Source organism: Gambusia affinis, linkage group LG10 (genome assembly GCF_019740435.1).
Source record: "Gambusia affinis linkage group LG10, SWU_Gaff_1.0, whole genome shotgun sequence".
NCBI lineage: Eukaryota > Metazoa > Chordata > Actinopteri > Cyprinodontiformes > Poeciliidae > Gambusia > Gambusia affinis.
Window position 1 is genome coordinate 19,288,959 of NC_057877.1, and position 27,229 is coordinate 19,316,187.

The 27,229-nt window shown below is 35.5% G+C and overlaps 1 protein-coding gene across 9 annotated transcripts in view; it reads right to left on the reverse strand.

The window, feature by feature from the left end:
• The window catches only part of ptprsa (protein tyrosine phosphatase receptor type Sa), a 240,092-nt gene extending 237,269 nt beyond the window's left edge, over window positions 1-2,823 (reverse strand). For 7 of the 9 annotated variants that reach the window (XM_044130254.1, XM_044130249.1, XM_044130259.1 and 4 more), the window contains exon 1: window positions 2,485-2,793. The gene's annotated coding sequence lies outside the window, so the exon portion shown is untranslated. Of the gene's footprint in view, window positions 1-2,484 lie in introns of all 9 variants that reach the window. The other 2 variants (XM_044130252.1, XM_044130248.1) reach the window with 2 other exon arrangements.
• Window positions 2,824-27,229: the final 24,406 nt, after the last annotated feature.

Here is a 27,229-nt window from a genome sequence, read left to right on the forward strand (position 1 = left end):
ACAGCAAGATTTATGCGAGAACTGCCAATATTTAACTTTATACAACCATCACTGTACTCTAAATCTTAAGTCTGTGATTTATCTGCTTGCCAGGTATGGAGGTTTGATTGCTCTTTGAAGAAAACGCCCCCTGCAGAGATGCTTCATAAAATCATGTACAACCCAGAAAATATAAAGAAAGCTCTCCAGTAATGGCTGTACGTCATGAGCTTGTGTGTTCAGACAGCAGACAGCAGACAGTGACAGACTGTTTTTTGCCGTCATTGGGTGGCACCACATTTTAACAGAAGATGTCTAAAACACATCAACACCATCATGATCAATTATCAGTGATTGATGCTAGAAAGATGTAACTTTACAGCTATGAATCCTATGTCAACTTCGAATTTAGCAAAGACAAGCCACAGCAGAATGTGGATCCATTTTTCGCTTTGTGTGGAAGTGAACACACCAATGTGAGCATTACATCACTTGTCTCATCACTGTGTGCAGCTTGACTTGTTTTAATGCGTTTCTCTAAGGCCAAACTTTCCTTTGGTATTGAAAAACAGGAGCATGAAATATGAAAAAAGGCCAAACTCGGGGAGCATATGATTGGCTGCCAGAGTAAATCTGTGGTGGCATAAGTCAGAATATAATTTGAGAAGGACTGTAGGGATATTTTCTGAGAGATTTGGTGCAGACGATGGGAGTGTTCTTCCTCCTCATTCAAAACCATAGGTCAACGTCTTTTCTGTGATGTTCCTGGAAAATTCTGTTCTGGGCTCCTGAACAGCAATTGTGTGTGTTTAAGAGATTGTCTACTGGGGTGAGGCGAAGTCACTCCAAATGTCTCATGTGACAGAGCATAACAGGGAATTGTAATACACAGGAACATCATAAATTTGATTACATTACATAGAAAGTGCAAGCCTGTAAGCCATTTCCAGGCACCATAAAAGAGCTATAACTAAGTTAGCACGGGTACAGAGAAAAATGAATAAAGCCATTTTCTTTTTAACAACCCGGGCGCGGGCGCGATATTGTTCTCTCCTCCGGCTTTATGAGCTTTGCAGACCCGCGATGCGCTCATTGCGACTGAGGCAGCAGACAGGGAAGCACAAATATGGACTGATATTAGATTTTGTTGCGTTATTATTATTATTATTTTTGAAAAACGGTTAATATAAAAAGCAAAACATGTCTTTTCATTAATGTAGTTACGTAAAATGCAAAGTAGTGTGCAAAGTGTTTTGCAATAGTTTGTGGACATAAATAGCACACAGGGGCACACAAATTAAAAAGTGCTGATTGATTGGAGAGAGTGAGGAATGACATCATGTAAAGAATAGGTAATAAAAAATCCCCATTAAAAATACTTTTTTTTATTTGGAATTTATTTATTTATTTATTTTACTTTTTTAAATTAAATGAATACAAACTGAATCTTGATTCACTTTGCATGCGATATCAAATGCACCGGAGCAGATGTCATTCCTGTCGGACTTACAAGCATTCAACAAGGGCATAAAACATGACTTCAAAAAGTCAGTGTCACTGTCGTGCGGACTCCACCTTACAGGGTTTGTTGAACGTTCACGGCTTTATCTCCACAGTGTGCTCGCACGCCGTGATGTTAACGTGATGCACAATTAGTAGCTGTAGTTTAAAAGCACTCCCAAAAGTCTGAGACATAACGACCTATTTGCAAGTATCGACTTTAACATCCCTGAACAGATCGGAACTCGTGCAATCAAACTGAAGGAGCGAGAGAGGAAAACACCACAAGAATGACATTTACGATCATATCCGAAGGAAGCACTGAGTGCCTCTTGATCTGCGGGTAGCCTGTGTAAAGGATTCCAGTGCAAACCGCCTAACGATCGACTTAGTCAATAAGGCATCCTCTAAGATGCACTTGCTAGATGGAGAGCATGCTCACCCACAAATAAGCGCACGTTCAACACCCGCCCGAGAATGATAACTCAGAGATGTGCGTTATGTCCACGCACAATGGATTTAGAACAATCACACCAGTAAAAATAATTTAGACATAAAAATAAAATAAATAAATATAAGTCTTCATAAACATATCAGCTTTCTTTCATGTGGGAGACTCTTATTTCTACTCTCTGTGAAATAAAAAAAAGGAATTCATACGATCCTTCAGATTATTTTCTTCATTTTTAAGCAGCAGCCGTGCTCCACCAGCACCAAAAGAACAAGCTTAGCGCGTTGCGGTGGCAGAGTGGATCTCCCACTGACTCCGATCATCTCGCTCCTTTTGCCAAGCTCCACGCCAGCCGGACCGAGCTTTGTTGCAGCATTCTGAACTGGTGCTTGTGTGTTTGCACCGGTCTTCGCATATAACCTGTACTTTATGGTTCTGGTGGCAAGATGGCACAGCAACGATTCAAGTTCTTCGTAAAGAAAAAGAAAATCTAAATTTTTCTTCTTTCCCTTATACATAAGTAGCGATATGAAATAACGGGAGAGTGAGCCTACCTCTCTTTGGCAGCTTTGAAGTTCCTGCTTCTGTCTTTTCAGCTTTTATACCCTCACATCTTCATCTTTTAAACAAGTAATAATCCCCGGGTTTTGCGTTAAACGTGTGCGTCCCTGCAGCAGGTCCAGTGATGAGTGGTACTCGGGTTCCTCTGCAGGGTTTTAGACAGTGTGCGTTTTGTCGTTTTTTTCGTTTTGTTGTTGGGTTTTGCGGGGTTTTAAAGAAAATCCACCACAAGAGCGCAGGTTGGTCAGGACGCGCTTGGGTACGGCACGAGGACTGACTCGCTCCCTCAGCGGCAGCCGCCGTGCGCACTTGGAGAAACCAACACTGTGTCCGTACAGAGAAGCTCAGGGAATGATGTCATGCGTCCGGCCCTCCCTCTCCAGCCACCCCTCAACTCAGGGATCTTTCCATCCGTTTTTGTTATCTTCGTATTGCATCCACTTTTATTTGGGGAAATGTGTTTTATTAATCTTGCAGCTTTTTATTTAATTTTTATGTTTTATTTGCGTACTGTAAAAAATACAACACTCCTAAATATAGAAAAAAAAGTAAATGAGCTAAAATGCATCATATTATCTCACCAGCTATTAATGTGTTTAGTGAAACAGTTGGTTAAGCCAGGGTTATAAAACGAAGCACGGGTTATTTTTATTTATTTATTTTTTTAAAAAATTTTCTTTGCAGTGCTCAACTTGACATGATGAAGTCATTCAGTTATCTCCCGCCTCACTGAAGGTATCGCCCAGTAGAATCGTCTGGCTGCATTTACCCGGGATGAGAGGGAAGGTAAGGAAACATGAAATAGACCAATGCACGCAGTGCTTGTGTCGAGACTGCCTGCCCCTCCCTTGTGCAGCAGTTGCATCTTAAAGATAAAGCAGCATCATATCCATGTCAAATTAAAGGGTCTGCACATGTTGCACTGCAAATAATTTCTTTAAATGTATAACAATTCACTTACAGCAGACAAAGATGGGGCGAATAATTTAGGATGTGTGGGGTGAAACAACTGAATAGATTATTAATAGAACATATTTGTGTCCACTCCTTTAGAGCAGATAAGCAAATATTGAATAGTTTTTCCCACTTTATGGTTCCCGGTTTTGTTGCCAGCTGCTTAGCGGAAAAAAGAAATGTGAGAAAAAGACTGCAAGAGCATTTAATCAATCAGCTTCAACTTCAGGTTCTACTTAATCAAATCTTTAAAGTGGCAGTGCTGCTTTCCTCAGCTCTATGTCGCAGGGCTCAAATAATCACTCAGGAAAAAACTGAAATGTATAGCTTTATGAAGTGAAGTCATTCATACTTCCAGTAAAGCACTAAGCTGTTTCTTTAGGGAGACAGTCGCACTCAAAGTGTGGCATGGGACTAAAAATCTGCCAACTGCAACCATTTTTTAAATTCAGTTGAGCTGTTTCGCCACACAGTTCATGTGTTTTTCGGTCCAAAGAAAGTCTTTTTTTCTGTCTGGGAAAACATGCAGAAAGGAATAATAGTATTTGATTTATGTTCTGAGCTTCCACCTGTCACCTTCAACAGCTCTACCTGCAGCCAAGGCAGTTGCTTTATCTAAATTTTCAGAATGATCTGGATTATGTGTTTAATTCATAAACAGCTTGTCAAATCTACAAAATGTGCAGCATTATAACTGCGGGTCTCCTTATTATTCACAAAACTGTCAAAAATATTTGCACTGAATCTTTTTCCAAGTAGCAGCCAGACAAGCATTGGTACTTTGTCAAATATGTCTTCTTTAAGACCTTCACAAGAAGGTTTTGCAGATTTAGGTAGAAACTACTTCACAACGAATATCATAGGAAAATTACAGATGTCATGGATAGTTATATTTCATCCATCATAAGTAAAAACTCTGTTTAAATTGTCCTACAATACAATTTGTATTGTATTCAATATGCAAACATTTATTTTATGCAGTCTACGACACAACCATCACAGTAAAATAGCAAACAATGCATTCAAGCTGGTATGTCAGAGATGGTGTTATTTAGGAGTATCTTGCTAGGGGAAGACAATTTGCGATCTTTTACCCTTATTAAAAAATGAAATGACCACTGTGTGCACCTGCATGAAGCACTGCACAACTTTCCCCTTCTTCTTTACTTTTGCGTTGTTAGTTGGACACTATCACTTATTCCGTAATTACTTTGTACAGCTTTGCTTCACACATATGCTGTGTTATGTTTGAGATGGTTTGCACTGCTGCCAATATGATGGGATGTTGTGAGCTACAATCTGGGTTACAAATGATGTCAGTGTATTTTGATATCTTAAAATAGCAGAATAGATTATCTTGGTTGTGAAAGCTCCAGTAATACTGATTGGATTGTGTTGGCCCAGTTGACTAAATAACTTATCACATATTAGTTCTGTTAAGACATGGAAGTTGTGAAAATGGCTTACTTTATTAGCTGCTGATAAGAAAGTCAGATACTGTATGCATTATGATGCAGTGTAGACAAAAACCAAACAGTTATGTTTGTTTCCTTAAAATGCCAATAGCAAAAGAAAATAAATGTCATCTTCTGCTCAGATACTGTATCTCTTTAGATGGTGGACAATGGCAGTATTTAGTGCTGTTATGCCAAAAGTGACACTTAGAGAGAGATATGTCAAAGGGGATAAAGTAATGAAAAAGTTTATTACTACTACTACTACTACTACTACTACTACTAATAATAATAATAATAATAATAATAATAATAATAATAATAATACAGTACGGTAATTGTAATAATAAATTATCATCAGTACGTAATAGTAGATTTTAAATCACTTCAACATAATTGTATAACATTGTCAAACAGTTATATTTGTAATGAGAAATCAATATCTCTTCATACGACATTCTTATTTATATTGCCTGTCAATCTGGATGGGAGATAATAAAGGTGTGACTTTAATAATAAATAATAATAAGAAAAAAAACATTAACATTAATCCAAAGCAACAGAAGTAACAGAAATCCTACTGCAAACTTTAAAATGTAAGTAATTCACAGATAAGGATATTTGTTGTGTTTTTATAGGTTTGCCAATTGTGGACAAGTTGAAGAGGTTTAGAACTACAGTTTAGCCAGCCTGAACAAATTAATCCAAACCAACCAAACAAGTAAAGCTGGTGATAGTGAACAGGACTGAAATTGCTTATATTACTTAATAGTGGGTAGTTATTTAATACCATTAGCTGATGTTGGCTTGCTTATGAATAAACTGCTGTCTAGATCTAGCAAATAATAACTGTTTTCATCATCTAGTGCTTTTCTCCATACGTTTTCCTTTGTCCTATTAAAGCAAAAAAAAAAAAAAAAAAACTTCTTTAGTCAAGAAAGTCTTTGATTTGAATTTTTCTAATTCTCTTGTTTTAAAACCTATTTTATTCATCTCCCCACCCCCTTCTCTTTCTTCTTCACACATTGTCCTCCAGTGTTGACCTCTCCACTCTCTTTCTCCTTTTTTCCTCTCTTTACACGTCTGCCTTCGTGTGGGAAATAGACGCCAATCAGAAAGACAGGATGAGTGGTTTAATTAAAGGAGAAGTAGTGTTCTGTCACCTTGCACTGAGCACCGGCAATCAAGAGACACTGACTGGAGGAAAAGTCACACAAGGCCATTCATTGATTGGCGATTTCAGGAGAGGGACTTAGTCTACATGATACGCTGAAAGAGCTTTGCGTCAGATTAGGGATAAAGACAGACACATTTACTCTGTGAAAGGAAAGACAGTTTAGTATTCCAGCCCACTTTGTAAAACCAGCTATATTAATATGACAGCCTGGCTTGGTTTTAAATTGAGATATTAATAAATAATGCATCAGTAGACATCTTAAAATGCCTTGTAGAATAATACACAACCCTAGAACCTTTACACTTTTCGTCACATTATAGCCTGTATTTCTTTGTGTGTATGTTTGGGATTGGGTGGTTATGTGGTGGAAGGGCACAAAAATGTCTCTGATATATAGTTTGAAGAAATGGAAGTTAAGTCAAGCTTATTTGTATTGCACCACACAACCAAAAATGACACTGATGCTTAACCCCAGGTCTATCTGACATTATGGTACTACAGAATAATCACTAGCTAAAGAGCTATAGTTGATGTAATGAAACTGGGCACATTGTTAAAACACTTTTCAAAAGAAATCATCACTGTCCCATTGATTTGGATTATTTTTAATGTTTCTAATGTAATAAGGGAAAGTAAAAAAACAACAAATGTTTGAATGCATTGTTAGCCAATGTAAAACATAGGAGAATCATCGGATTTTCTGATCTGCTCACATCAAAAACTGATTCCTAATTTGACATTTTAGATGTTTTAAGAAAAATTGTGAAATATGTTTGCAACTCAGCCTCCTTAAAACAAAAATATAACTAAAAGTTGCTGTATAAGCATATGTACAGGGCTCAAGGAAGATATGTTTCAACTGAATAGCTCATGTTCTGCTGAAAGCTTAAGCCCTTTATGTTTATATTCATATCTGTAGATATTTGTAAAAAAATAAATAAATAAAAGTGAGTCCCCAATAAAGAACCATACAATAACTAATTAAAATCTTCACTTACCACCAAAAGTATATAAGGTAGTATTCCTATAAAATAAAGTTCAGTTTGACTATTTGGGTAAAAATATTGGTTCTTTCAAGACCTATGATGTGAACACAACATGCCATTAATGCTACTGCAGTTAGAAAGTTTTGAAACTGTGACATTTAGTAGGAAAAGGAGAGCTGGAACTCTCAATTCACACCAGAAGCAACACCTCAGCAGAACGTGGGCGTTGCACAAGCAGCCATTCCTTCTTTTACAACTCAATTTTCCACTCATGTTCTAATCACAAATAGAAGCTGATAAATGGCCGAAATAAAAATATAAAGTTTCTCTTTCCAATAATACGACGTTAAAACAAATGCTTGTGCATAATTTCAATAAATCATTAAATTATGTCCCATTACTATAAATTAAAACACTGAATAAAATGTTTAGTTAGCCAATATGTCCAGGGTGGTTGTATGACTGGGTATCCACCACTTATGGTTTCTCTTAACTTCAACACCAATTGTAAGTTTTTTCTTTTTTTTTTTTCCATTTTATCCATCTGTGCTAGTTTGTTTGAATTCAGGTCTTCTGCATTTCTCAAGAGTGGCACACAAATTTGAAACGTACCCTGATGTTGACATTCACTACAGTAATACAGTTTACATTCAACATGCATAAATAGTGTTACCTTAATGTATTTAATGTCTCAATAACTATCTCCAGGGGTTTCTATTGGTGGACGGATGGCATGGATAACCCTGTATAGGTCAGGAGTCAATCACAGAGAATCATCAGTTTTGCATATTCTACCTATGGGCATATGACTAAGGGTGACTAATAAGCCCAGTGAATGTGCATATTTTCAGATGATGGTAGAAATGCACAGCACCTGGAGAGAATACATTTGTAGAGAGCATGCAAACTCCACACAGAAAGGCTCTTCTGGGATTCAACCCAATTTTTTATCTTTTTATTTTTGCAAGATAACAGTGCTGACACTGGGCAGAAAAATACATTAATAAATAAAAAATATGTATTTGTAGATGCATGATATTGTGAAAATTACAAAATAGGGACAATAAATGTTAAATTTAAAAATGTATGAGGGCTTGCAACAAAGAGCAAATATGTAACAGGCAGAAATGGCCAAGACGTCAGTAAACACAAGTCTTCAATCTGTGTGTTTATCTGGCACTAAAAATTACTTAAAAGCTTAAAAATTACAGCACAATATAAATTACTAAAGGAAACTGACGTTTAAAGGACCCCGACTTTTGTTTTTAAGCTCCATGTCTAAATCTAAAACTTGGTACCAAAATCCGACAGACCATCCTGTGTAAACCTGAGTGATTAATGTAGAAAAAAACTATTCAGAAAGCACATTAATCTTAATCTCCTATGCATATTAGAATTAACTAAAATTACACACACCAACAGGAATTTTCAGTGGAATTAGATAAGATTTTGCATTTGGCTAAGAAGAAACGAGCAGAAACATGACAAGTTGGAGGATTTTGGGTTGTGATACCAAGGAATGGAAATAGAAACACTGTTCAGGGTGATAAATTGTCGTCCCGTACAGCAAACCTATAATGGTTGTGTGATGATGCTGGTGTGTTGCTGAAGCTACCGAGAGACACTTGGCTCATTAGTTTGAGGCATTGAGAGGATGAGTGTGTGGGAGCTTGTATATGACACGACAAGGCTTTGATGCGCTGACAGGTAGTGAGCTCATTCTCCTGCTCTTCCCTTGTCATTGTGCTCTCTTCTCACTTCACGCACTTTCCTCTATTCTTGATAAATTCGCTACCTGGTGGTTATTGTTTCCTTTTCTGGTTTCTTCACAGTTAAGCTCTCTGCCGGTTCAGACTTGGTCCCTATTCTGATCTATACTCTCCTCATTTTCTTCATCTTACTTTTTGTCACTTGTCACCTTCTTCCCCCATACTGTTGTCAAGGTGGATATCTATAGCAGATGTCTGACAGGACATTCAGACAGGGAAAGATGTGAATATACCTTAAGTACAACAGCAACCGAAAAAGGATGCAGAAAATATATTAATCTGTTTGCCAGACTAATTAGTCACCATATCTACCCAGAGTGCATTTTGGTAAATGGGTGACATTTATTTTGGATATTCACATATTTACAAGTAGAAAACGTGTGAACAAGTATCTGTGATAACTGTTCTCTGAGGTGAAGTTTTTAATAAATAGAAAATATACATTTGGGGGCGACTTAGTTAGCTTGGGTCTACAGTGCATTTGTCTGCTCTGTAGTTTGGAGGTCTAGGTTTTGCTGGTTCTTGTACAATAAGCATTTCTACATTTTGTGAACTAATTGCTTTCTTTGAACGGCTCAGATGCACAAAGGTATTATGATTTATGGCTACAATTTATCATATTAAATCACTATTGAAAATAAAGCAACAAAACATAAAAAATACTTACTCTGACATATTTTTAAGGAGGGTGGATCTATAAATACTATGAGTGTGGTTTAATTTAGGCTAAGGACTGGTCATCAAATTTAAGGCTGCAGTGACACTAGCAAACCATTCAGACACAATTTTTGAGGCCTCAAATTTCTGCCATTGATACTACATGAGGTCAACTAGAGAAACAAACATTGTAGCAATTATTGTAGTTGTTTCACAACACAGTTAGTGACCAGTCATTTTCACAGCTAAATCCTTCAATAACAAACTTGCCTATTATTTATGCATCGAGATTTGTGAAAAGGTTTAAACACAGATTCAGTATTTTTAAGAACTGTTGAGTCCTGGGTAGAAGGAAAACAAAATTTAACCCATAAATATATACTTAAGTTCACCAACATGCACTAATAATATCTGTGCTTACATATAAATATGATAGATGCTGGTTAAAAATATTTCATAAGGCATGAAGTGGGATTTTTGCCACAGTTGCTGCTCTTCGGTGCAGCATTAATATGAACATTTTAAAAGGAAATCACACTCACAACATGAACTACTTTGAATTCATTCATCATATTTTTGAGAAAATACACTCCAAAAACACCACTCATTACAAGGGAAAATGTCTTGTTATAAAAGAAATTATCTTCCAGTGGAACTAATACTTTTTTGCAGTATTTTTAAAGTGTGTGTAACATGGAATCATATGCCAGTTATTGTGTTGATAGTGTTTTCACACATCATTCAACATAATTATGTTATTTTCCATCTTATTTAGATATGTTCAATTTACTCTTGTTCTCTTTGCTCACTAATCATTATTCTAGTTTAGTGAAACTAGATCTCATTCACATAATTTATCACCTTACATAACAGAAAGTAATAGGAGTCCAACATTCTATTTAAATATTTAAAAAATTGACATAAAAGGCATGTTTGTAAAAGTGTCCACTTGCTAGACACTACAAGGTTGGTATTCTTCTTTAAATAACTCTATAAAAAACATCAGCTGACAAAATAGTCAAATAAATGAAAGACATTTTCTGTTATTTCAGGAGTAACTCACTTAACCTGTGTTACGGCTGCAGTGGGTCTCTTTTTCCTTGCTGGGTTCTGGAGACAGGCCTTCTGCAGGTGTTATGTTTTGCCTTGATTGCTGCTCTGCTGATTTAAAGCTGCTATGCATGTAACACAGGAGTAGGCTTTTCCCTCTACCTCCTCAGAACCTCATTTGGTTTGGTTTGGTTTGTGTCTTATGGTTTGGTTTTGTTAGGTTTGTTCAGGATTTTGCATATTTATGGGTATTTTGCATTAATCTATTTTGGTTTTTCATTTCAGGTAGTCCTTTTTTCAGGTTTTATTTCTTTAGTATAATTTAATAAATTCTCTTAAAGGCCGAAAATCCAAACGATGGATGTAACACCTGTATAATGGTTAGAGAGAAAAGATTGATGGGAACAAAACCAATTGCTCATTGACTAGTTTCAGTTGCATGCTTTGCCACAAACACACAGCTGGTCCCATTCCCTGCCTGCTCAGCTCTAGTTTGTTACCTAAAAACAGTATGGTTAAACTAAATAGTTTCCCTCCAAAACGTTAACACTACTTATGGGGATGCTCATTTGCACTGTGGAATAGATGCATCTGTAAAGTGTGTCTTAAGACAAGTTACTGACAGCTGATGCCACAAGATTGCACCTCTAACTGCATAATAGTTTAGGAGAAAAATGTACTTATTGATGGAGGCGTCTTAGCTTTAGTGAGATGGACTTTATATTTTAATTTAGAGTTTTGCTAGCTCCTCGACTCAGAGCTAACACTCACACATTTAATCTATGATAAGGCATCAGTCTGGTCTATTTAAAGTTGATTTAATGTATATTAAATAAAAGGACAAACACTGTGAAATGACCAATGTGGGTGTGAGTTTGTGACTGCCCTACTGGTACTAATGTCACCTATTCTCTAAATAAAATCACAATCATTGTAAGGTACATGCACAACACTGGCATCAGATAATAAGTATATTTTTCTGTCTTGTTTGTTTTGTTCTCTTTCTCAGTCGTGTATAGACAAAAGAATAAGCACAGCATTTGTGATTTCACATGATCAGAACTCTCTGCCATCTCCATCTCCTAGTTTCATTCACAAAGAAAAAACTTTTTTTGGGATGTAAGTCTGTTAAAGTAGTCAAGTTGAGTTTCCTCCCTCTCCCAAACTGTTCCCCTATCTAAAATATCTATTTTTGCTGCTTTTTTTCAACTAACCTTTGATTTTTTTTTTTTTTCAGCTTAAGGCAAAATCCATAAAGGTGACATGGTTTCCATTTCCCTGCAGGATGGAGCAGAAATATTTCTTTCTTTTTTGGGACTTTTTCTGTCAGAAAACAGAGAAGAAGCAGATAGAAAATACAGTTTGGAGGAAGGAGAAAGGCACAGAGATCCCTAACTGGAGTCAACCTGGGTATATAGTAAGATTTGTGGAAGTCATTGTGCTACAATGAGGCTTCGATCTCTTATTTTATGAAAATCTCACCTTGCCACCTCTGTTCATCTGCATTTGGGTCCACTCAACACACAAACATAATGACAATTATACACTGGTGGTTTGATAGGATGTGACTTAACCTTGGTGAGGTGCTTCACCTCCTACATTAACAGCGTCATGTCACTGGTAGAGATCATTTCCTTAAGGGCGTTAGGTTACTGTTTGAAGAGGAAAATATGCACCAGATAAAGCCTAATATGAATTCTGAGCTTGCATGTAGTTTGCATCAAACCGAGTTTGCAAGATGAATTGACTCAGGTGTGAATAAATGCAGCTGAAAGTCATTGTCATTTTTAACATAACAACTTTGGAATTACTACTGCAATTATGCAGCTGAAAACCATTTTTCTCACTAACACACTGGAAACCTCACATAACAGATCAGAACCATTTTTAATGACCTGGTGCAATTTAAAGGTTACATTGTCTACAATAGCTGTAATAATTCAACTGCTGGAAATTAAATTCAACATTAATCAACTAAGTTTTTGATCCTCGAACTTCCATGAAATACTATCACCAGGCAAAATGTTTAATATGCATTTCTTTGGACTATACTAATTTAGAATTATCCTTATCTATCCTAATTTCACTGTTCGTATTATTACAAGAGTATCACATAAAAAAAAATAAAAAATTAAAAAATAGCAACTGCTTTTATCATTCAATATTTATTTCAAAAACTACTCAAAGTCTTGTTTGGAATAACGTCCATATCTCCATTTCCCACTGACAGTTCCCAGCACATACTGTGTGTCTATGGGTGACAAGTAATAATGAAAGGGGATGGGCTATTATTCAAGGTTTTCATAACTGATGAAATCCTGCATAATTGAAAATTAAAAGGATCCCCTTTAGCGGGTACAGTAATTAAAAGTTAATGAAAAAATTGTGAGCACACAGATACAGGAGCAGTTGTCAGTTGAAACACATTAAAGGGTAATAATTCACCACGGGATTTTAGAGGTCACAGAATTACCTTCTGGATGTGTCAGGGAACAGAATCAGAAACAATATCTCTGGAAGGCTCCCATTTGATAACATGGTAATAGGTGCACCGAGTAGCCTTCTGGTTTAATCGATCTTTATTGTATAATTATTCAGGAAACAATTCTGCCAGCTCTACATTTGAAATGACTGTTTAAGCTAACATCTAACATAATCTGTTTAAGCTAAGTATGTTACTTTGCTACATAAAACAGTAGCAAAGTAACAGTACATCTATATCAGTACAGTGTGGAGATTTCTTATTAGTACCAATTTGTATGGGCTAATTCTTTGTGGTCTCAAAGTCTGTCTCTACCACAGTCGGTTAAAACATTTAAAACTACATATGCTTTACAGATAAGTTAAACTTTTATAGTATTAATAAAAAACATCCATTTTAAATTAAAAGAGGTATTAATATGGTGTGACATTGAAATTGTTGTTTGTTTTAAGGGGTGAGAATGTGCAACTGGTGCTGTTTACACAAAGATTAAGGAAGATGAATAGTAGATTAGGGAACAAATGAATAGAGACAGACAAACCATTTTTTAAAATTGCATGACTCAGCATAAACTTGATGAGAGTTCCTTCACTGCATATTTTGCATTACGTAAGCAAACTGATTTGTTGCATCTTCTAGCTTTAAAAGATATAAATACTTTTTGAGGTTTTTCTGCATGCCTCTTCAACTTTGACTTGTGTAGATAAAGTGACCTTTCAAGGTGGAAAAATTTATTTTGACATTCAACACATGATGTAACTTTAACACATAAAGTTACATCATGTGTTAATACCTAAATAAGAAAGAAATTTAAGCTAAAAAGAATGTTAGGTTGAAAGAGTGCTTGGTTGGAAAGAAAGGAAAAAATTGTGTTCTGACATCACTTGCGATTTTGTAGAGCAAGTGATTTTCTTTTCTTTTTTAAAGCAAAGCAAATTAGTAAAATGTTTATTTTTCTCAAGTATAATATTAAAATATATTTAAAAAAGATTTTACACTGTTATCAGATATAATATGTGTAGAATAACTTGTTTTATTACTTTGTCAATTTTAGATAGTTTTTTTTCTCCTGAATATGAAGAAATGGAAAAAAAGAGAAAGAAACAAAACTGTAACATAAATAAAAGATGGAACAAAGTTCTGTTGTTATCCTTGTCTTTCCACTTCACAATATTGTAGGCCTGCTACCTATTAGACAATAGTTTGCAGTAAGAAAGAAATGCCTTTAGAGGCCTGTTATTCACAGCGTCTGCAATGTTGATATGGAGCTTTTAAACTGGAGATTCTCTCTCTCTCTGCCTCTATCTGTCTCATCTGTCTTACTCTGTCTGCTTCCCAGTGTTTGGGTTTCTGTCAACAACCATTAATCATCTCTACACACAACAACAACAAATGGTCTGGGACACTTTCTGTGAAGTACAGCTTTGATAAGTACGTAAGAGTTTACAGTTTGAATTGTACATCATCCCTACCTGTCCTTCTGCATGTATTGACAGATATAAAACCATCTTTAGAATCTTTAGAATCACATCTTCGCCTAAGATGTAAGTATACATATAGATTTATATATCAGTCTTGTGTGTGCTAGCTCCCATTTGTCAATTATCCATCTGTTCATCTTCCCTCTCCATGCATAGATTCATAGATGCATTCATTTTCTAATACATCTTTTGCAACTGAGTAAAAATTGCCCTACTCTTCCAGAGCAGGTTTATAGTAATCCTAACTCTACTGTAGGGTATAATGTATTTAGTAGCTCTTAGATTTTCACAAATATACCCTGGTAGGATTTCTCTAGAATCTCTATAATGAGTTCCATCTATGGCTGATTTACTTTTCATACTCATTCATACATGCAGACTACTTTTGTCTGTTGAAGATAGCAGGCAATTTTTTTTCAGTCACACATCTGTTTCGTAAAGTGCATCAAGATGACATTTATTGGCTATAGGTGCTATATAAATAAATTGTACTGTTCAATTCAGTCCATCTGTCTGATCAACACAGAATTAACACAATTGTGGGGTTTGCATCACTGTAGTTATAGGCCGTTTTCCACTTAAAAATCTTGTGTCTAGTTCTACAAAATTTGAAAAAAAAGTCACTCTACTCTATCACAGTGCTCTCAAACTCAAGTCCTCAAGAGTCAGAATTCTTCAACTTCTAGATGTGTCCCTTGTCCTACACATCCCATGTCCTAATCACTTGAATTAAATCGTGAAACTGCATCACTATCATGCAGTCAGACTCTACAAAGCTCTGCTAATGGGTGAATAATGGACCCTGGCGAAATGAAGCAGAAAGACATTTAAAAAAAGCAGGACACCTGTCCTGGAGGACTGGGGTTTGAGACCACTGCTCTACTGAGTATGCAATTCTTGCTTATCCAATGGAAAACTGCTTGCCCTTACGATTGATGTCAGAATTTTTGCTCTTGCTGTTTTACAGTTGGCTATGTTTTAGATATGTAGCCAAGATATCTATCTTGGGTAGCTCATTCCACTTCAAAACTTAACGCATGTGTTCCTGGCAATGCTTTTGAATGCAAGCAGAGTTGTGCCGGATTTGCTAATGAAAAATGAATCTGGCAGGGGTGGACTGGGACTCGTGTGTCACACTTTTGACAACTTAAATAAGGGGTTACTTTAAACTGCCAAATGGCAAAAAAAAAAAAAAAAAAGAAGAAGCAAAAAACAGGAATTGGTTTTGTAATACGGACCTAAGAAAATCACAGTCTTGCCCATGGTAACAAAAAAAGTCTACCTCTCAGGCACTAAACTGGAGAACTCTTCATAAGTCTTTCCCAATCAGTCTTTGCACATTCAGACTTTGGAAGCACAGAGCCAGGCTCAAACTCACAGCCATAGTGTTCTCTTCCTGGCCAGTCTCCTGTACAGTTTGCACAAGCAACTAAACACCTTGCTGGATTCATCTTAAAAGTTGTTTCAGATTTGTGAAACCTTACCAACAACATAGTTCTTCGGATCATTTGAACATGCAAACACTTTTGCCAGAATATGATGCCCTTTCACAAGAAAGTTTGACTTTCCTGACTGATAAACACATAATATTTATGTAAATTAAGTCAAGATGTCTAAATAAATATGCAAAAATGACATTAAGATGCTATAACAACAAATGGTTTTGTTGCTAAGTAACAGTGGTTAAAGCAACTATATCTTTCACACATTATACATATTTAGGAACATTTCCTAGTTGTTACTCTCAAACAGTATATTTCATATTGTTGGACTTTTGTAAGTGGTTTTTCAAGGTTAAGTGAAAAAAATCATAAACCAAGAGAAAAATCAAAACAAAGATAGTGCTGAGAGAAAAGAATAAAGAGGGAGCATATTAGAAAATTAATAGCCAATTGTTTGGAAAAGTGTAATATTGGTTGATTGCAAGAAAATCAATTTCTTTGAAAGCACTGATGCACACATGTGAAAACAACAAATTCTGCTTTTAGTCATATGAGAAAAAGTGCTGATCCATACCAGTACCAGATGAGATCTGGTTCTCAAGTTGGGTGAATTAAAAAAAAAATACTTTGGGAGTACATAAGGGGAAAGTCCTAAAATGTGAACAACTTGAATCTTTTTCTTGAAAACATTTGAAACATATCTGACACATTTGTGGATTTACTCTGGCTCTCCCTCAGATAGTGAATGACTTCTTCCATCCTAAGCTCTGAATTAAGGAGCATTTTCGTGGCATTGTATTCCAGCACAATGATTCAGAGCAGAGAGGCCAAAGTGAATGTAACTTTCCAACTCGTGAACTAGTATCAGTACTCAGGAGAGTTTATCAGTTTCAGACATGTCAGGTCAAGATTTTGCTATGCCAGCTCAGTGAGTGTTAGATCTGAATATGATTTTAAAAAGTTGTGGACACACAAAATGCGCAATAATTATTTTTGATCAATAGCCAAATTGGCAAAGTATTTCACACCTTGCTAGTTTTGGATAAATGTATGAAACTGTTTGTAGAGGCAATCCCAGGTTGTTTACCCACAAGCAGTAGTGCTCTCATCTACATTGCTGTTGAAACTGATATAATTTCATGATCTCTTGTCTTCCACATGAACTGTGAGAAAAAATGGAACCTCTCTGTTGCCTTATCAACCAGAAGGCCTATAGTGAGCTTGGCAATAATAAATTAGAGCTATAAATATGAAATACCTGGTTTAATGGATGGGTTATCAAACCAATAGTGGTGGCAAGAGTGTATAGAGAAAATGTATAAAATCAGTGCAAAGAGGTTTTACTAAAGCTGTTGTTAATTTAATGGATATACACATACATTTGAAAGTGTGAAGTGCAAGGGAGGGATAGTTTGGAACATCACAAATAGTTGATTTAAGAATGTAATGCTACAGTAATTAGTGGTTCTATTTTCTCTCATTTATTGGCCACCTGAGATGTCTTTTAGGAATCATAATAATAACAAACATGCTCCCAGCTACCCACCATATTTCAAATGAGCTTTACGATACTATAGAAATTACATTTAGGCTTGTTATTAAGACATGATATTCAATTGGAGGTATATTTTTACCTGAACTTACTTTGTGTGCAAATGATGTTTTTTATTCCACCTTGTATATGAGGTGGAGCAGAGTGAACAGTGTGTTGGCAAAGCAGCCTCACCGGGTGGGTTTTTAAAACAACATCCATCTATTAAAATCTGATCTTTATCAACTTCAAAATTAAATAAACACATCCAACTTTCCCATTCCAAACAGTGGGAAACAGCAAATCTTCCCACAGCATTTCAGAGACTGTTTTTATTTTTTGGTAAATGGGTGGGAGCACATGATTTTATTTTTTTAGCTGTAGTAGCAAGTAGTCAAGGAATCTCAGCATCTGTTCTTGTGATAAATCTGAAAGTACAGTAGATCATGGAGCAAGAAGACAATACTGAAAACATGTCAGACTGAGTGGGATAAAGGAAAAGGACAGGGGACATTTTAGAAAAACCGATGCAACTGATCTCAGGCTGAAAGGAAATGTTGCTGATCCATTGCCAGAAACTGTACTAAGGTATTTCATAGCAAGTCATTATTCTCAAAAAATACATTTCTAATTATATTGCAGTTAATGGTTTGATTAAACTGGGTACTCCTTGCTGACTCAGGAAAAAAAATGCTCCCAGACTGTTTTGGCACACAAAGTAGCAAAAGCATTTATATCTGCAAAATTTTATTAGTAGGTTTTTTGGCTTTGTTTTTATTCTTTAGAAAAATAAACACATTTTATATGACAGACAGAAACAAACTGGTACCTAATTCGGAATGGGATATCTCAGCTGTACACAGGGAGAACTAGAATTCTTGCATATTTGGTTTACTCAAGCAATTGGATTGCAGATGTATACAAAAGTAAATTTTCTTGTCTTGTGACAAATTTTGAATTAAATTTAGGCATGGACTTTGACTAGGTCATGCTAACATGAGTTGATTGAAGATACTTCATTGTAGGTATTGTACATTTTACTTTATGTTAGTGTCATTCTTATGCACAATGTTGAACCTCTGCGCAGTATTGATCTGATGACTTTAACAGACTTTATTCAAAGATTAGCCTACGTTTAGCTCCATTCATCCACCTTGACAAGGCCTTTACAGAACAGCTGTATTTATATTGAGTTTACATTTAACTGAGTCTATTTGCGAATTAAATAACTTCAAACGGTAATCGGTTGCACTGGATTTTATCCAGGTGGGACAGAGAAAAGGCACTAGATTTTTGCCTCTGAAATATTGTAAAAACCATGTATCATTTTCTTTCATTTCACAATTCTGTAATAGGCTTTTTTGGTCCATTCCATTAAAATACTGAAACAGTACAATCTCAAGTTTGTGTTTCTTTTTGTTTCTTTTTTCTTTTTTTTTTTTGCTGTATCTTAAATAATGATGAAAAGAATGGAACAAATAAATATATTATCAACTGAAACATACCACCATTTTACAGCGAAAAGCAAAGGAGAGAAATAACTCTTTTTCACCAGATAAAAGTGAATTACCATACAATTACAATGTTTGGTTGGAGAGTTATGCTGTAATCATCTATCAAATTGCTCTATTATCAGAAATGTGGAAGTGCACACAAAAGAAAGTGCATTAAGACTGTGTTGTTGCTTCATCATGTGTAAATTGACATCAAATGCTTCTCCACTATACTTAGTCACCCTCAGTCAAGTTTTCCTAAGAGACATCTTTGGATTTGACCTTTGAAATTGCAGAATAATTGGTAGAAAGTGACAGAAATCAGCAAATAATATGTTATTATGCAAAATAAAGATATTTCCTGGTCTTCTTATCTCTGTCATGTTCATAGTTGAATGTCATGACTTATGCAGTAGCAATGCCTTTTGAAAGGATCTACATAAGCGTGACTTATCTTTTTGAAACCCCTTGAAGCATTGCTTTAAACATCAATTTACAATTTATTATTGCTTTCAAACTGTGGTTTTTAAGTTAAAATTTTGTTCCTCTCATTCATTCTCATAAATGCTAACATAAGCTTTATTCAAATGTCAAACACGAAAAGAAATGACAACACTTTTTACTTTACATGTGCAGTATGAGTCTGACACAGAAGAACCACAGAGAAAACAATTTTGACAGAAGAAAAATTGCCATATTATATGGACGATGGAAGTTCATTTGTAAATGATACATTGTCAAAATAGCTCAAAAGAATTTATAAAAAATCAAACAAGCTTGAATAGTCTCGGTATTTCAGGAGGAAATTGAGGGATTTAGAAACATCTTTCAACATCTTCACCTTCAATAGAGTAATTTATATGCTTGCCTTTCTTATGGTCAAATCAGTATTTAATGGACCATCCCAACACCTAGACAAACATTTTGAAACATCAGGTTTTGGACTTTTATTTATGTTTTATAAAGTCAAAAATGTTGTTAGGAGTTACAAAAATTAACAGAAAGAACTGTTGGAGGTAGAAGTGAAATAACACTTTGATAACCACAGTAGAAAAACTGTCATCTTTTAGTACATCTCAAAATTGATTCATTTTCTTTAAATTTTCTTTTTTTGCTAACACCCACTTCAGTTCTCTTTTAAGAAGTTTCATAATTAATCAAAAATCAATGTGTTTTAACCATATTTTGGCTGTACAGCTACATCTAAATAATTTGATCATATTCAAGATACAAACATTTTTTTTTTATTTATTCCGTGTACTCTTAAAGGGATCCTGTGGTAATAAAAGCATACCACTTTGAGAACCATGAACCTGTTATCAACTCTTAAAAAAATAAATCAGAATGAACAACCTTTACTAAATCCATTCACTTTGCTTAAAGGTAGATTCAACATGAGCACATTTTTGTTCGCATTTAAAAAAAATATGTCAGAGAGACATAACAGATAGACAACCTTTTTCCTATTTAGCACTTCATGAGTGGGGGTTAAAGAATTGTGTCAGCATGAAGGGCTTGTAATTACAGCGCCCTCACTTTACTGCAGCCATCCTGACAGCCTTCAAATGGATTTTGCTCTGGTGCTCCAGCAAACACCTGTCGGCCCCCGGACAGAGAGAGCATGGCCTGCCTCGTCCTTTTATATTTCAGTCATTATTTCATTACTCATGCTGTGCTTACATTTTGTCTCGCCTCAGGCATCCCATAAGCACCCCACTACCACCACCCACACTTAAGAGGCACACGCACATGCACATGCACACTCCGTCTCCTTCATTTTTTTGTAAGTGAAGAACAAGTATGATGTGAAAAATGAATGAAGGTGCAATTGCTTGTTGGGAAACTTGGTGCTGTACACCATGAGCAGAGAAGCCTCGACAAAGAAATATTTATGGAAGGTTTTAGACAATGGATTCAAATGAGACAAAAGAGGAAATTTAAGCTATATTTTCTAACCTTAATGAAATAGAAGGCCATTATCTAGCACCCACAAGAAATAACATTCATCATATTGGTATATGCCAATACTGTGTATCCAGTTTTTAATACAGAAAACACAAAGAGTGGTTTCTAGAAAATATATTTAAACTTGAATAAATAATTAATGGGGCCAAACTGATTAACGTCTTTCTGTCCTAGTGTTACTTCAGGTTAAATCCAATTCCACCTCTTCAACATTGTTCTGTAGCTCTACCCCTATGTTCTCCATGAAATGAATGTTTTTATATTTTTAATACTGCTTCTCTAATGCAGTCCTTTTTTGTTATTGTTTTTATTTTTGACAGCCAGAATCTGCAGGTTCCAGGTAGTGTTGCATGTGACTCACATGCTGCAAGTGATTGTTTGGACCTTCCTCTTTACTAGTTTGGTATAAAAAAAAAATGACAAAGAAAAAGCTACTGTTTCTAAATGTATAGCTTTGCAGGATGTTCTCCCTCCCTCTTGCCACACACTCCTGGAAATAGACACAAGCACCCAAACAATTCTGCAAGGGTAGGGTTGTGCTTGTCCATTTAGGAATATCTCTTTGTCGAGTTTATGGTTAGTCTGTCTCAGTGAGAAAAAAGTCAATTACATGTTTATTTGTCTCCAAATATAGGATCAAATACACAGATTACCCCTTATAAGTAGCCTGTTTCCTAAATTTTTATTTTTATGTTGAACATAAAAAGCAATGTTAGTTCTCTTAGGCAAATTAAAAATAATTACTGAGACATACTGAGCTTCAGAGGAAGAAAATATTTTCAACTTTTGCTTAACTGAAAGAGTACTTGTTTAATTAAAATATGAAAAGTCTTCTTTTAGTTATGAGTTCATGATAATAATTCTTTGTCTTAAATATTAATGTGGCTGGAATTGTACTGTTAAATTGAGTGACAATGAATTACAAGAAATGTTTTTCTTCTGTTTGGAGATTGGATTGACATTTCTGAAAACTTACTTGAGATTATTTTTACTGTAAAATGGTTGTGAAGATGCTGATTTACAATTTAACACTAAGAGATGATGAGTCATTTTATAAATAACATATCCTAATGTAAGTGGAAATCTAGGTAACTACCAATACATTTTTCACTTCCCTTTCTGTGATTTGAAAACATTACTGTCAAAATTGGCATTAGCTGTGGAATATCCTGGCTACCAGTCTTTAATAGGATCACCCACTAATCAACTGTCAGTACCTGCATTTCACTCCTTTTACCCAGTAACTTGGTGATAGACAGGATTAAATATGTACTGGCATTTGATGGTGGGATGGTTATGACAAATGTTTTGATAATAAGACAGTCCTAATGCATTTGTTCAAACAGGCAAGATTACCATGACTGATAATCTCCACCAACATAGTTTGACTAGGCATACTGAACACTGTTAAAAATACACACAAACAAAGCAGCAAGAACTCCATGCATTCTCATATTCAAAGAAATTGTCTCTTGTTCAAGACATTTTCTTTCTTTTTTCAACTTTGTTCTGCACTCACCTCTGAGGCATAATCAGCCACTCTAATCCATTCCCTTACGTTAAGTGCTGCTTCCTACTCCATCTGGCCTGCAGCACCCACTGCACTAGCTGTTGACAGCGCTGTTGTTTTCCTTGGAAAACCTCCTCCTAGTCATGGTAGGAAGATGGAAGGGAAGAGAGATCCCTAGGGCATGTCTTGGTAGATATTCACATATTATGTTTCCAGCCCTAAAGAAAGTTGGATTATTTCTCAGCTTTTGTTTGGCAAATGTCATTGAATAAAACAAGAAAAGTCTGCGATCTTCATCTGCCTTTGAAACAAAAAATATTTTAAGCCATGAATCAGATCAAAAAGAGTTTTGTGGTGGTTCTGGTAAATTTTGTTAAGATTTTTGTAAACATTGCAAAGAACAATGTCAACATACAACTACAGTTCTGTCTATGTAATAAAGGAACACCTTATATACATACACACTGTTTACAAGTAAGTATAGTCTATATATATATAATAAAAATATTATGTTTGGATTCAAGCCAAGATTTGAATCCACAGTCTTTACATCTTTATCCCCACCAGGTATTGAAAAGTGAAATGTGGTCTCAGGTGTTTATCTGACAGGATGATGAGGGTTCAACCGTTTAAAACAATTTGGGTGGACAGGTTTTCACAACAGCCTGAGCAATAAAACTGTAATATTTCAGGATCCACATTAAACCAATTTTTGTGTCTTCCTGCATGTCCCCTGTGATCCTAATAAATAATCCATTAGTGTTATTATGCTGTTGAACGTTCTTATCAAAAAGGCCTTAGGGACCATAATGTGCGTTGAACAGGATTGCTTTAAGCTCTCATGATATTTAATAAAACAAGAGATGTAATACTCTTCCATAGAGATAAGGTGATTTCTTTTGACTTTTGAAATGTCTTGGATTTCCTTTTTCTGTTTACGTTGTTACTGTAATATATTTATGCAGTCAGCCATCAGTGAATGCACCAAAGGTAGTTAGTTATAATGTCTTCATAGCATTGTAATGTAATTCTTTGGCTTCTGTGTTCAGGCACATGATTTTCCAACCAGACAGATGCTTTAGATTTTGTCAAGAGTTTGACAAAAAAAATAAATTCAAAATGTATTTATTTCCAGACAGAATTAGATCCAAACTGGACCTTTGCATGTGGATAATTAAGGTGCCTTCAGAACAACGCGTGCTAATCTGATGAATCATGCCTTGTTGGACCACATGAACAGCAGAGATGTTCCCAGAAGATCAGACAGGTAGGAAGCTACATAAGAATGTAATAAAACATAAAGTTATTGTTGGGTAAATTGTATTATTGGTATTATCAATTATTTGTTGTTCATGTAGCCTTATAGTTATATCTTTATAATGTTTTTACTTATATGCTTTTACTTCATTTTAATCTTAGTATAAAGAATGTTTCTGTGTGTTGAATAACTTTGATTCCTTCCTGAGGCCTTACTGAGAGAAAGCAGTGGCAACCGCTTCCAGCAGAGTTTACGGCCCGGCCGGAAACTCTGCTCTCCTTGACCTGTTAGATAGCAACAAAGCCGTCGCCGTGAAGACATACAACTTGTCTGCTCGACGCCGTGTCTGGAACAGAAGAATCTAGTGTGTAGATAACATGTGTCTAGATAGTGATTGTCATTAGCGCTGCAACTATGTGATGATTTGTTTTCCCCGCCCTTTGAGAGTTGCAGCGCCCAATGTGATAGGGATCCTAAATGCAATAAAAAGAGAGGAGCGGGCATATGTGATTTCAGAGCGGTAGGAGATTGTAACTGAAAGCACATCTCTGTCTGTTCTCCTCGCGAGTATTCAGAATCCATCTCTCTTGTCTTTCTTGTGTTTAATTAATTTTGTCTTTAATAGGTGTTTGAACCTGACAGTTATTTTGAAAAATACTGGTAAAACATTTAGGTAAGCTAAATAGTGTTCTATTTTAGTAAAAAAAACAACTTTGCAAATGACATGCAAGGAGGTATTTGAACCACCTTTTTCAATGTTTCAGTTTTTCAACTGAAACATTTATTTTTAAGCACTGAAAAAACAACAACAACAAAAAAAAAAAAAAAAAAAAAAATTATATTCTTTGGAAAATAACCAAGAATAACTTCCCAGACAGGCCTTTATTGTTCACTAGCTGGTCCAGAGATTTTCAAATACTTTTCAAGATTTTTATTTATTTATTTTGCCATATTGTAACATCATAAAGTAATATTTGGCCATCTATAGTGAAATAATGAAAAAAAGAATCTTTTGTCCTTTAGTTTGTAATACAACTTCTAGTCTCTGACCTATTTCCTCACATCTTTATCATTGCTATTATAATAAGCTACAAGTCAACCAAAATGTTCTCCACAGTCTAGAGCCAGGTCTGTTTTTCTCTTTGTATTGGCTGAAAAGATCATGGACTGAGCAAAACTGCTTGAACAGCAGATTTCAAGAAAAGTATACTCAGCCCATGATTCTTAAAGCCAATATGTACTTTATGTGCCTCTTTTGTTAAGTCCTCCAACTACAATGCTTACGAGGCATTTAATATTCTGTAGTAGCATTGACAGCTCAGTCACTGTTTTCCTGCTGTAAAAGGTCATAAAGTTTTTTTTGTGGAGTTATTGCATAACACCCTGAGGTAATCAAGATACAAATAATTACACTAAAGTCTTAGATGTATACTTTTTGAAATTCTGCTTTATTAATAAATTAATCTACTATATAAAATATATCTACTTAATTAGAAAATGTGCTTACACCCAATGTTGGAGTTGTTTGAGTTCATTTTTGGGTTTCGTTATTTGTGTTCCTGCTTGTAAGTTTGGTTCATCATTTTTATATTAAACATTCATCATTAACTCTTTGTTTCTGCTGCTCCTTAATTTGGGTTGTACTTTAAAACCATACCTTATGATATTATCCATTACAAGCTTGTTTGCTCTTGCTGACATTGTTCCTTTTTTGTTTATATTTGCCTCTTCATTACAGTCTATATGTGAGGGAAAACCTCATTTTTTAGATTCAGAAGGAAAATCTGAAAATTAAAAAGACCTACTTTCCTTTTCTGACTTGGCTTGAGGAGTTTCTCTGTAATTCTCCACTGTGTTTTTTCCAGTGTAATCCTCCGGGGAAGGAAAGAGTTGTCAGAAACCATTAGGAGAGGTGGTAAGTCTTTGTTACTCTTACTAATTTCATCTGCAATCCAGCTGCTCTCCCTGCTAAGCTAAAAGAAAACATTTAGGGTGAGCTATGAGCAGAAGTAGTCCTTTGGCTCCGAACATCTTAGAACTCAGACAGCTGTCCAGCAATGAATTAGCAATGTAAAAAGTATTTACTATGATTCAGGGAGGTTTAAGAATTGTAATGCACCAGAAATCTGAAATCCTACTTTTTTTTATCCATCTATCTACATTCTGTTTTAACCTACAAGTTAGTTTGTGAATTTATTTAGTGTAGGATCTTGATACGTCAAGCAGCACATGCCATTCCCAGAATCAAGGGGGTTTCCAGTGGGTTTGGAAAACAAACAGGCTCACAGTATCACAGATCCTGGATGCAGTATCATTTAGCAATTTTCTTTAAATTTATTTATCTATTTTTAAACAAATTTATACTTATGGTAGGACGAAAACAATGCATTCTGTAGCACACCCTACAAGCAGCTGGTGGATATGTCAATAGCATCTCATGGTTAAGGTGACCTCAAGCACACAGGTGTGATTAACAGTGCTAAGACATTTCTCGTGATGGATATTTTCTGACCGAGTGGTGTATTTGTGCAGGTGGCAGTAGGACTTCAGGGATGAGCCAGAGGACAGAGTGACAGCTTTAAAGAACAAAAATAAAAATCACCATCTTAAAAAAGTGAGCTCCTGCAGCTTTAAGATGTTATCAGGCTGAGCATTGCTCAAATAATTTGCACAAAACTTTTAAGGTAGAAGCCTGTCCATCTTCAGGCTAAATATGTTTGAATATTGGGATATTGTAGTAACTGAGATCCAAATATGAAAAGGAGAATTGTTACTCTATCAATAAGAATGGACTTATAATTGATTTTCTTCACCTCTATCACATTCACAGCTAACTTTTCCACTTAAAACTGCATATTGCATTCCCATCCTCACCTGACCTTTGCTAAAAGTCTGTTCATAGTAGTTTTAGTTGCTGAAATCACAGAATGTTTTTGGCATGCCAGTATTGGATTTTTAAAGCTCAGATAACAACAAAATATAAATCACAGTCTACCTTAAAACAGGTTTTTAAAAAGGCCAGCACGCTCAGTATTGTTCTGTATGATAACATATCAAAAATTGTACACAGCTGACTACAATGCAATGTGAAGGTATTCTGACCAAAGCTTTTGGTATCAGAACAGAATAAAACTAATTCAAGTTGACTGAAGAAGAGGATTCATCTGTTATCTTTCAACTCATTTAAACTGTTCTAAAATATCATGGCTAGACTCCAGTAGTGATATTTTAGAGCATATTTTCTTAAGAGAATGGGGAATGATGGAATGTTGTTATTTATGTACCATAAATAAAATCCTGAATGTATTCAGTGTGCAACCATGACTTCATTTTGAAGTTGGGTGAGTCAAAGAAAGGCTTTTGCACTACCTAAAACTGCACAGAGATAAACTGAAAATAATAATAAAAAATTGATTTGTGGCCTGCTTCATGTTTCTTGCAATATTGCTGGTTTGTTGCTCCAATCCCTGAGGGGAGTTCTTTGAACTCTCCCTCCACCCCCCTCTTTCAAACAGGACAGTTTTACACA